Source organism: Podarcis erhardii (assembly GCF_964252035.2).
Source record: "Podarcis erhardii genome assembly, chromosome: 12".
Taxonomy (NCBI): domain Eukaryota; kingdom Metazoa; phylum Chordata; class Lepidosauria; order Squamata; family Lacertidae; genus Podarcis; species Podarcis erhardii.
Genome location: NC_138513.1, coordinates 21,472,469 through 21,483,169, shown reverse-complemented (window position 1 = coordinate 21,483,169; position 10,701 = coordinate 21,472,469). Strand labels below are relative to the sequence as shown.

At 44.4% G+C, this 10,701-nt stretch overlaps 1 long non-coding RNA gene across 2 annotated transcripts; it reads right to left on the bottom strand.

The window, feature by feature from the left end:
* Positions 1-8,461: 8,461 nt before the first annotated feature.
* On the bottom strand, positions 8,462-10,311 carry LOC309325816. 2 transcript variants are annotated; one of them, XR_014150036.1, is made up of 3 exons: positions 10,258-10,311; positions 9,565-9,770; positions 8,462-8,598 (listed from the first exon to the last, which is right to left on the bottom strand). It is a non-coding gene; the product is annotated as an uncharacterized lncRNA (long non-coding RNA). The 2 variants fall into 2 exon arrangements; XR_014150037.1 differs by having other exon boundaries at positions 10,224-10,304.
* Between the last annotated feature and the right edge of the window lie 390 nt (positions 10,312-10,701).

Genomic DNA, 10,701 nt, shown 5'->3' with positions numbered 1-10,701 from the left:
TTTGCTAAAACGAGTCATTGGATTTATCTCTTTCAGTATCATAGGTCTTCATTCAGTCAAATAAACCATATTTTGATTACCACCCTGGAAAGATATAAATGCTAAATACTGTTTAACTTTATTTTACGAGATGGAAATATATATATTTTTTCCTTTTCTAGTGACCTTTTATTGCCTTGCGAATAAAAAAATAATTTACCAGGCAGAAATAACAGCCAGAGGAAGAGGCGATTTATGAGCATGCCAACTCCACTAAAACCAAAGGATAAACATAATGGTCTCAGAACAAAAATAGTGGATTATCTATTTCGGTAGTCTCAAAACTCGGGGGTGGAAAACCTACACTGGCTCCCAAAATCAGAGGCTACCTCATTTCATTACTCTGTAGGGGAAAGAGCATTTGACACTTCTCTCTGTATTTAAAACTCTTGCCTGCTAACCAGAAAAAAATTAACTGGATTAGTATGAATATACAGTACTTTTAAAAAGCTTGTAACTGTTCATGAAATGGGAGAGGAAGTGGAATCAGCAGCTACTTGGGGTCATAACATGTCACTAAGGATTGCTTTTGTAAGTTCTACATTTTGCTTTGCTGAAGGCTTTTTGGAGGCTCAGATGAACCCCACCCCATTCACTGAAAGAATGGATCGTGGGTGTTGTGGGGGCAGAGGCTAGACTTACCCCTTCCCATCAACATGCCCAGAGACCGTGTCCCCCACCCTATTCCATCCATGTGTTATGCCAGCATGTGAAAAGTATCTACACACATATCAAAGTATTCACGCAGGACAGGGCTGGGGAGCTGTTGGCTCTCTAAATGGACTACAACTCCCATAATCCCTAACAGTTGACTCCGCTGGCTAGGGATGATGGGAATTGCAGTTCAACAACATCTGGAGGGCCGAAGGTTCCCCAGCCCTGACAGAGTTTCCAAGGTCATTCCCCCTCAGATGGAGGAACTGTTTATGTGTAGTGACCTTTCCACACGCTGTCTGAATGTGCAGATGGCGGGTGGGCATGGCTACCAAGCACATTGGCAGGGGGGACACAGCCAACCCACAATACTACACAACACTGCTAATGCAGTTCTTTCAAGATGGCATGATCTGAAATCTCCTTCTTGGAACTTACAGAGTGGTCAACAGCATGCATTTTTCAGCAAAAAGGCACATTGGGAGGCAGAAGTTCAAGCTGCAGAAGCAGCAAAGGGTGCCAGCCCATCTACTGTGGACCGATCTTCACATCTTTGGCCAGATGGATCACCTAACAGTAGCTCCTCCATGCCATATGAATTTTAGTTAGCCTTTATTCAGTCTGCAATTATGCTCAGTAGTAGGATATAGGTGCTGCAAGCTGTGATTTGGCGTCTAGCGCATTCATTCAAGCCGTGAGGTTTATGAATGCAAATGAGCTGAAGTCTTCTAATTGTTGTTCCTATTGGAGGTCGCTTCTCTCAGGAAGAGAAGCGTGTGGCAACATTGTGAAGCGGCCCATAAATGGTGGAAAGAATGGATCAGAGCAGTTTCAGAGCGGTTCAGATAGATTATAACAATGATGATGCTTCTTTTACTTGGGCATAACCTGTAATAATAATAATAATAATAATAATAATAATAATAATTATTATTATTATTATTATTATTATTATTATTATTATATGCCACCCATCTGGCTGGGTTTTCCCAGCCATTCTGGGCAACATAACAAAACCTCAAACATTGAAAAACAAGTTACAGATAGGTAGCTGTGTTGGTCTGCCATAGTCAAAACAAAATAAAAAAATTCCTTCCAGTAGCACCTTAAAGACCAACTAAGTCAGTTCTTGGTATGAGCTTTCGTGTGCATGCACACTTCTTCAGATACACTGAAACAGAAGTCACCAGACCCTTCTATATAGTGAGAAGGTGGGGAGGGGTATTACTCAGAAGGGTGGTGGGATTGGGTGATTGGCAGATAGCTGTGATGAGCCTGTTGACGACTCTTATCGTCATGACTAAGCCATTTTTCACCTTCTCACCCCTTGCTTTTTCCTGTAAGACCTATTGCAGTCGTTAAGAGTCGTCAACAGGCTCATCACAGCTATCTGCCAATCACCCATTCCCACCACCCTCCTGAGTAATACCCCTCCCCACCTTCTCACTATATAGAAGGGTCTGGTGACTTCTGTTTCAGTGTATCTGAAGAAGTGTGCATGCACACGAAAGCTCATACCAAGAACTAACTTAGTTGGTCTTTAAGGTGCTACTGGAAGGAATTTTTTTATTTCGTATTGAAAAAGAAGATATCCTATACTAGCAACAAACAAACAAATAAATCAATAAAAACCAATAACAATGATAATAACAAGTTTACAGTTATACCCAAATTAAAGTAACCACCAAGCCCAACTACAAAGTTAACCAACACCAAGCCGACAAAAATGAAACAGATGAGCCAAAATTAGAACCATTTAAAACATTTTAGCCAGTTGTCCCATCCCAAGAGTTGCTCCAGCCCTGTTTCTCTGGCCTCCCAGGAGCCTCTTTTAGCTGTGCAGGGTGAGTGTGGGCCCCGCCCCCTAGGCCAGGTGGGAATTGGCCTTGTAGCAGGGACCAGGTCTTCCTTCCAGCACTCAGGCAGCATCCTGTGGGGCCTTCCTTTTTGATCAGAAAACATCTGCATTAACTTTGTTTTGGAAAAATCCTTCATATTTCTGGAAGCTCATGCACTTATATTCCTGCGGTGTGGGGACTAACTGTTGGACAGGAAAAGCATGCAAAGAGACTTACGATTCAAGGCTAGAAGGATAATGCCTGCCATCCATGGATCCCACGGTCTGAAGACCTTCCTGCACTTGAACGTATATGTTATCATCATCAATGTTTGCACGGAAGAGCTCCGCCGGCAGCACGGCCCAGGGAAATATTTCAGAGGCTGTTGAAGTTGCTCATCTCAACGCGAGTCTCTTTTCAAGTGCACGCTGAAAATTCCAGTATAAATATTTATAAGTGTATAAATGCCTGATAGAATGTAGAGTTTAATTACATTCCATTATTTATAAAGAAGCCATTTATTAATTTATTTAAAATGTACATTTTAAATACAGCGCCCTAACGCTCAGCCCGTTTCAGATTTCACTGGCCATTCGATAGGGAACTTGAAAGGAAAGGAGCGTCGCTGGGATATTTAAGCGCTCGGCACAAATATTGTTTAATGAACATGCGGAGATTTACCTAACGGCCTCTTTTTGCAGCCTTGGCTCTAGATCGGGAGGGTGGGAGAGCTCCTTCCTTCCAAAGGGAGCTTTAGAGGGAAAGCAGTGGAAGGAAGCCAAAATCAAGGCGATCCAGGTGTGCAGATCTTTTGCATCGCCATCTTTTGTTCACAAGCTCTTCCCTGCCCTGTGATCACCCCAGAAGAATTACAGCCCAGACTTAGGCTGCATACACACCATACATTTAAAGCACATTCTACGCCTAAATAATTCGGGAACTGTGGTTTGTTAAGTGTAGCTCTGTATGGGGTAAGCCATAGTTCCCAGGAGTCTTGGAGGGATGTGTGTGTTTTAAATGCATATGACACAGCCCTGTTTATCTTAGTCCCCATCCACACCATACATTTAAAGCAGTATCATACCACTTTAAACAGTCATGACATTCCCCCAAGAATTCTGGGAGATGTAGTTTGTTCAGGGTGCCAAGAGTTGTTAGGAGATACCCCAGTTCCACACCCTAGCAATAATTCCCAGAGTGGTATACCAACCACTCCCTCTTCACAGGGAATCCCTAATGCAATTTCAAGACATTTTATTCTCCTGGAAACCTTTGCAAATTGGGACTCTTCTGTTGTTTGGGAGATAATTCCAAGAGTACTGATTGTACTGCATATGCAGATCAGTGCTAGAAGAAACATTTCTTTCACCTGCAGTCATAGAGACAGAGTCGTAGAGACAGAACAAAACTGCCGCCTTGGATTTGCAGCCATTGCATGTTGCTAGAAGTTTGCCGGTTTGCCAATGCAGTACCGTAGTACCTCAGGTTAAGTACTTAATTCGTTCCGGAGGTCTGTTCTTAACCTGAAACTGTTCTTAACCTGAAGCACCACTTTAGTTAATGGGGCCTTCCGCTGCTGCCACGAGATTTCTGTTCTCATCCTGAAGCAAAGTTCTTAACCCGAGGTACTATTTCTGGGTTAGCAGAATCTGTAACCTGAAGCGTATGTAACTTGAAGCGTATGTAACCCGAGGTACCACTGTACAAACCTTATCACCAGCTAGGTGGCTGGTTAGCTATCAGAGTCCTTTCTTATTGATCTGCCTGAAATCTTTTCTCACTTTGCAGATGTGAGTGGCTTGAAGGAACGCTACCTGAAATGTTTAAGTTCCATATTCCTGAAGCCAGCTCTTAAGCTGAAGGTGGTTAGGCATCTCTAAGGTACTATCAGTCGGCCTGGTCATAAATCACTGAGCCTTGTTGTTTACTACTCTGACTGATCTCCAGAACTAGGATCAATGCAGCTCATTCCTCAGATCTGAAACAAGCACATATAAGAGAAGATGTCAGGAAAGACCGTTTTAAAAAGAAGGTCACGCCTAACCACGTCTAAGGCCCTAGAAATATTTCTTACAGTCCCCCTGGGGAAGATCACATTGTGTTGCTTGGAGGGCGACATTGTGCTGGCTGGGAAGACAACAAGTCCAATCGTTTTGTGTTGCTGTTGTTATTTTAATGGATCCTGTAACACAAGGGTGAGGAAAGTTTCTGCTGAGAGCCACATTCCCTTGGAGGTAATCTGTTGGAGGATGCAAGTCAGCAGTGGGCCAGAACGAAGGTGGATGGGCCACTCCTTTCTCTTTCCATTTCCCCCCTTTGTCTCTTTCTCAGTCTCCCTCTCTCCTGCCACCTCCCTCCTTCCTCCTCCAAACCTGGTGGGCTGCTGAGAGAGGGGTAGATCATCAGTTGCAGGAAAACATGGGAGGGGAGAGTGCTCTTGTGCTTGAGCCCTGTTGGACTCATGTTCTTACATTTTTCACTTTTGATCAAACAAAATAATTCCCTGCCACTATTTCATCTCTCCACCCCTTTTGGTTCCCCCTCTCTCATCCTTCTTTCCCTTTGGGCTCCTCCACCCTAGTGTAAATTTACCAGGGGTCAGCAAACCTTTTCAGCAGGGAGCCGGTCCACTGTCCCTCAGACCTTGTGGGGGGCCGGATTACATCTTGGAAAAAAAAGATGAACGAATTCCTATGCCCCACAAATAACCCAGAGATGCATTTTAAATAAAAGCACACATTCTACTCATGTAAAAACACCAGGCAGGCCCCACAAATAACCCAGAGATGCATTTTAAATAAAAGGACACATTCTACTCATGTAAAAACATGCTGATTCCCAGACCGTCCGCAGGCTGGATTGAGAAGGCGATTGCCTTTGTTTGCCTACCCATAATTTAGCCACCCCATCCATATACAGTGGTGCCTCGCAAGACGAAAAGAATCCATTCCGCGAGTCTCTTCGTCTAGCGTTTTTTTCATCTTGCGAAGCAAGCCCATTAGCGGCTTAGCGGAATAGCGCTATTAGCTGCTTAGAGGCTTTTAGCGGCTTAGCGGATAAGCGGCTCAGCGGCTCAGCGGCTTAGAAAAAGCGGGGAAAAGGGGGGGAAAGTCGGAAAAACTCGCAAGACATTTTCGTCTTGCGAAGCAAGCCCGTAGGGAAATTCGTCTTGCGAAGCACCTCCAAAACGGAAAACTGCTTCGTCTAGCGGGTTTTTCGTCTTGCGAGGCATTCGTCTTGCGGGGCACCACTGTAGCAAGTCTCAGCCATGATTTTCCCTCCTTTGCACACTCACTTCGTATATAAGTGGCTTGTGGGCTGGATTGAGACACTCCCCCTGAAGGTAACTGTACAGATGCACATGCTGAGATTTGTGTGACCTGCATGTAGACCTGATTTTGAGGGGGGAGAATGGCCCAAATGCTAAGCATTATATTTGATTCCAAATGAAGTCCAGATGGTATCCAAATGCAGATGAAAACCTGCTTCTTGATGTCAGGAACCATAATGCAAAATAAGTAGCAAATAAACAACATTCCAAAACCCATAGTAGGTTTGATGGGTGCCCTTAAATCCCACTGCAGGACAGATAATAAGAGTGATGGTTTGGTCCTTTCCCATCACAATATGAGAGAATGTATCTAGGGATCCAGAAGCAGATGTTTGAAATCCTATACTTAGATGCCTTCCGGGTTTTTTATAGTACAAAACGTAGGCCCTCCCTCCTTGTATCAATAAGGATAATGAACCATTTTAAAAGGCAAAAGGGTTATAACTGTGGAAGCAAACACTACCTCTCTAGTGTGCATATCCAATGATGGTCATCTGTCCCCGTCCCCCATCCCCCAATCTCTTTTACAAAAGCTTCCAGGCAAGCAAAATTCCCACTAATTAATGCTGATTGCAGTCCTCTTTGAGAAGAAATAATGGAAAGGAATCAGCTGATGAAGGAAATGAATGGTGTCCAATTACAGCAAATGGTGATAAATAGAAACACATTGGAGTTGCTTACTCTCACACTAATGCAAACTGGTCGGTCTAATGTATATTTGTTTCTTTGTTTGTGCTCTCTCTCTCTCTCTCTCTCTAAATAGGGCAACTTGTTGTTCCAAATCCAATGTTAAAAATGATCAATTGGGAGGAGTACATCTGTCTGATCAGCAAGCAGATAGCAACGCTCAGTGGTGGTAAGGAGACAAATGCCAGCTCAGCTTAAACTGCTACCAATCTCTGCTTCTTCGCAAGCTCTGTTTTGGGTGTTTATTTTAGTCGCAAGACTCTTAATTCTCACAAGGAAAGCAGGGGGGCATCCTCTCTGGACCCCTTCACCGCATCAGTGTCCCATAAGTTGAAAAGTGGATGGCCTTTGCAGCAGGGAGACTCCCCTACTCATGGATGTAGTGTGAATGGCCTGTCTCTTAAGGGACATGTCTGCCCTGTAATTCAAAGTGCCTGTGTGAGTGTCTGGAGGCGGTGGCAGCTAACAGATGGGTGGCAGCTAACAGATTGAGGTTGGATCATGATAAGACAGAAGTACTGTTTTGGGGGGACAGGAGGCAGGCAGGTATGGAGGACTTCCTCGTCCTGAATGGGGTATTTGTGCCCCTGAAGGACCAGGTGCACAGCCTGGGAGTCATTTTGGACTTGCAGCTGTCCATGGAGGCACAGGTCAATTCTGTGTCCAGGGCAGCTGTTTACCAGCTCCATCTGGTACGTAGGCTGAGACCCTACCTGCCTGCAGAATGTCTCACCAGAGTGGTGCATGCTGTGCATGTGGGACTACCTTTGAAGGTGACCCGAAAGCTACAACTAATCCAGAATGTGGCAGCTAGACTGGTGACTGGGAGTGGCCGCCGAGACCACATAACACTGGTCCTGAAAGACCTACATTTGCTCCGAGTATGTTTCCAAGCACAATTCAAAGTGTTGGTGCTGACCTTTAAAGCCCTAAACGGCCTCAGCCCAGTATACCTGAAGGAGCGTTTCCACCCCCATCACTCAGCCTGGACACTGAGGTCCAGCTCCAAGGGCCTTCTGGAGGTTCCCTCACTGTGAGAAGTAAAGTTACAGGGAACCAAGCAGAGGGCCTTCTTGATAGTGGCGCCCACCCTGTGGAACGCCCTCCCACCAGATGTCAAAGAGAACGACGACTACCAGACTTTTAGAAGACATCTGAAGGCAGCCCTGTTTAGGGAAGCTTTTAATGTTTGAGAGACTATTGTATTTTAATATTTTGTTGGAAGCCACCCAGAGTGGCTGAGGAAACCCAACCAGATGGGGGGTATAAATATTATTATTATTATTATTATTATTATTATTATTATTATTATTATTAATTAAGTCCTCTCCCATCTCTGGGTGTATGTACCTCCATAGCTCAGGGGGAATGAGTTCAACCCCTCGCCTTGCTTGGGTAGCAAGTCCAAGCTGCTAGGTTGAGTTGCTGTCGTGTTGACATAAACACAGCCGTTGACATTCTCCTGACTCCTGCAACTTCCTGGCATTAGGGCAGACCTGGTAGTCAGTAGTTTTCATGATTCTGTCCTGCTTTTAATGTTTATTTTATTAAATAATGTTTTTCTGTTGCCGCACACCACTCTGATATGTAAATACCTTTATGTAAAGTGTGCAAATACTTCTATAAATAAATAAACAGAAGCCTCTGTGAGAGGCCAAATGCTCATTTGGGAGAGAGGGAAACTCCTTTCTCTTCCACTTCCCTTCCTGCTTGTAGTGCTGTTAATTGCACAGATTCATATCAGTTAATGCCTATGCCATAGTTTTAATGAAACTGAATGGAAAGCAGATAGATTCTCACGTGTATTTCCATTGTCTATATGGTACACATTCTATGAGGGATAAACAATCTCATTGCCCATGTCTGCATTAGATCTGTTGCAGGTGTGCAAGCATCTGTGGCTACACATGAAGGCGGCTGATGTCACTGCAGGAATGGATAACGCGACAATATCTGCTCTTCCCCGGTGGCGACAGGCAGCCTTTCTTTAGCATTTAAGTTTCCGGAGAGACGCCTTGTTATTTCCAATTGATGGAGAAGGAAAGGAATCTGAAAAGACACCAGATGAAGGTAGATTCTAGTGTTGTATTGAGGGAGGGGGGGAGCAGTTCAAGAACAAAACAGTTCAAGAACAAAACAGCTCCAGGTTCTCCAGGTTGAAAGTATCCATATTGCAGCCTGTTCTTATACTGCGCTGCCTCATAATGACTCACATCACGGATCCATCTAGTACCATATTCTCAACATGGATTGGTAGCAGTTTCAGGTAAGGGGCATTGAACTTGGCACCATCTGCATGAAAAGCAAGTGCTCTACAAAGGAGCTTTTACGCTCCTGCTCAATGGAAGCCAAACCTTCAGCTGATTCATATATAGTTGTTGGTTTTTTAGTTGGGATATATTTGGATGAGCACAGTATCACCTCATTCTCTCACAGGGAAGTGTTTCTATGACTGTTGTGAGCATTGTAAAAAGGTAAAAAGGGGTAAACGACCTCTGGATGGTTAAATCCAGTCAAAGGCGACTATGGGATTGCGGCGTTCATCTCGGCTTTCAGGCCGAGGGAGCTAGCGTTTGTACACAAACAGCTTTCCGGGTCACGTGGCCAACAGGACTAAACTGCTTCTGGCACAACAGGATACTGTGATGGCAACCAGAGCACATGGAAATGCCATTTACCTTCCTGCTGCAGCGGTACCTATTTATCTACTTGCACTGGCATGCTTTCGAACTGCTAGGAAGCGTGGAAAATAAAGCTTCTTAAATGAGAAATGATACTTCTCAAAAAGAACTTCAGATGTTAACAGGTTATATCCTGCTAAGAAAAATATCTGACTGCACTATCTAAATTAAACACAACTGGTTTTGCCCCATACCTGTAGTGTGGGGTAGGTAAGGATGAAGCTCAGCCGAAAGTGAGTTTTGCAGGAACTGCCGGTCCGGTTTGACAAAGGGGGAAAGGGCCACCTAACATCATTGTGACATCAGGTGATTGACAGGACAATGACCCACTCACCTCTCACACTTGATACGTTGCAGGGTCGGAGAGATAAAGATCCAGGCTGCTGATTGGATGCAGTTCCCCACTCCTGTGATAAGTAGACGCCAGTCAGCACGGCTGTATTAAACTAGAAAAGAACAGCTTTGGACATTATTGCAGGAGTGCTGTCAGCTGAATGGGGCACCATTCTTTCATTCTGTCAGCAGAGCTTCCTGTAACACCTAAAGGAGAATCCGAACTATTATTTATTCATCATAAACCCACTTTAATAACTAAATTATTAACCCAGTTTATTTATAGACCAGCCTTCATTACAGGGTAATCCCAGGATGGTTGCCAATAAGTGTCTTAAACACAACAAAACACATGACTGCATAATGAAATGAAATGTTTAAGTGGGACAGTTACTAGCCCTCTACTCTTTCCCATCTCAGGCGCTGTGTTGGTCTAGAAAGGGAATTGAGGGTCACCTAGAGGGGGGGAAGACCTTAAGTGCTTCCCGTTTCCTGGTACCACCCTCCCCTGTATTTGGAGCCTGGCGGGCCATGCATGGAAGCGCTCAGACAATACTATGCCACAGGCCTGATGCTCTCTGTGAACGGCTTGCGAACTGTTTCCAATTCAAAGTGCTGGTTTTGACCTATAAAGCCTTAAATAGCCCAGGGCCTCAGTACCTCAAGGACTCTGTCTCTCCTCATATGAACCAACCCGGACTCTGAGATTGTCATCTGGGGTCCTTCTTTGAGTGCCCCCCTCCAGAGGACAGTGGTGGCTCACCTAACGTCATCATTACATTCCCTATCAGAATAGGCTTTGTTTATGTTCCCAGGACGTCGATTGTATGAAGCATATCCTATTGAATTGTGGGCAATATGAGCAAGCAAGGGATCAACTGATCAAACCCTTACAGGCAAATTTGCCTGGAAAATCTGAAGCCTCCCATATTAAATATCTTTTGGAAGACAGGTCAAATGATATTACACTGGCCACAGCAATGTTTCTTTTGGAGGTTATAAGAAACAAAGACCACTATGCCCTAGAAAAATACAAAATGACTGCCTTGGTTTCTTTCCTCTGTCTGTCTGGTCGTTTTAACTGTATCTAGTTTTGAAATTGTTTTGTGGGTCTTTGGACCGCAATAAAGTTTTGATT